Below are 878 nucleotides of genomic sequence, written 5' to 3'. Positions count from 1 at the left end.
TTCATGGGTGAAACTTTCAAATATACCCAATCATCTACTTCGAACTCTAACGCCCTTCTCCTAACATCAGTATAGGATTTCTAACGACTTTGCGCTATTTTCAACCTTTCTTAAATGATATTCACTTTCTTCATAGCTTGATGAACTAAGCCTGGTCCTATCAACCCTGCTTCACCAACTTCAAACCATCCAATAGGAGATCTACATCTTCTCCCATATAGAGCTTCGTATGGAGCCATCTGGATGCTAGAGTGATAACTGTTGTTGTAGGCAAACTCAATGAGGGGTAGGTGATCATCCCAATTACCTTTGAAATCGATCACACAAGCCCTCAACATATCTTCTAAAGTCTGAATAGTGCGCTCTGCTTGCCCATTAGTGCGAGGATGAAAGACAGTACTTAAGTTCACCTTCGAACCCAAGCCTTTCTGAAAAGATTTCCAGAACTGTGCAGTAAACTGTGCACCTCTATCTGAAATAATGGAGACTGGGACTCCATGAAGTTTCACCACCTCTTGAATATATAACCTAGCATAATCTTCTGCTGAATGGGTAGATTTTACCGGCAGAAAATGGGCTGATTTTGTCATTCTGTCGACAATTACCCAAATAGAATCATGTTGTCTGCGAGACCTTGACAACCCTGTGATGAAATCCATATTGATCATCCCCCACTTCCATTCCGGAAGTTCTATATTCTGCGCAAAACCACAGGGCCTTTGGTGTTCAACTTTCATTTGCTGGCAATTTGGACAGTTAGCAACAAATTTAGCAATGCCTTTCTTCATGCTATTCCACCAATAAACTTCTCTCAAGTCACGGTACATCTTTGTGGAACCCGGATGAATGGAATATCTGGAGCTATGAGCTTCCTCCAT

Source organism: Solanum tuberosum, unplaced genomic scaffold (assembly GCF_000226075.1).
Source record: "Solanum tuberosum cultivar DM 1-3 516 R44 unplaced genomic scaffold, SolTub_3.0 scf00112, whole genome shotgun sequence".
Classification (NCBI taxonomy): Eukaryota; Viridiplantae; Streptophyta; class Magnoliopsida; order Solanales; family Solanaceae; genus Solanum; species Solanum tuberosum.
This window is presented reverse-complemented; position numbering follows the sequence as displayed.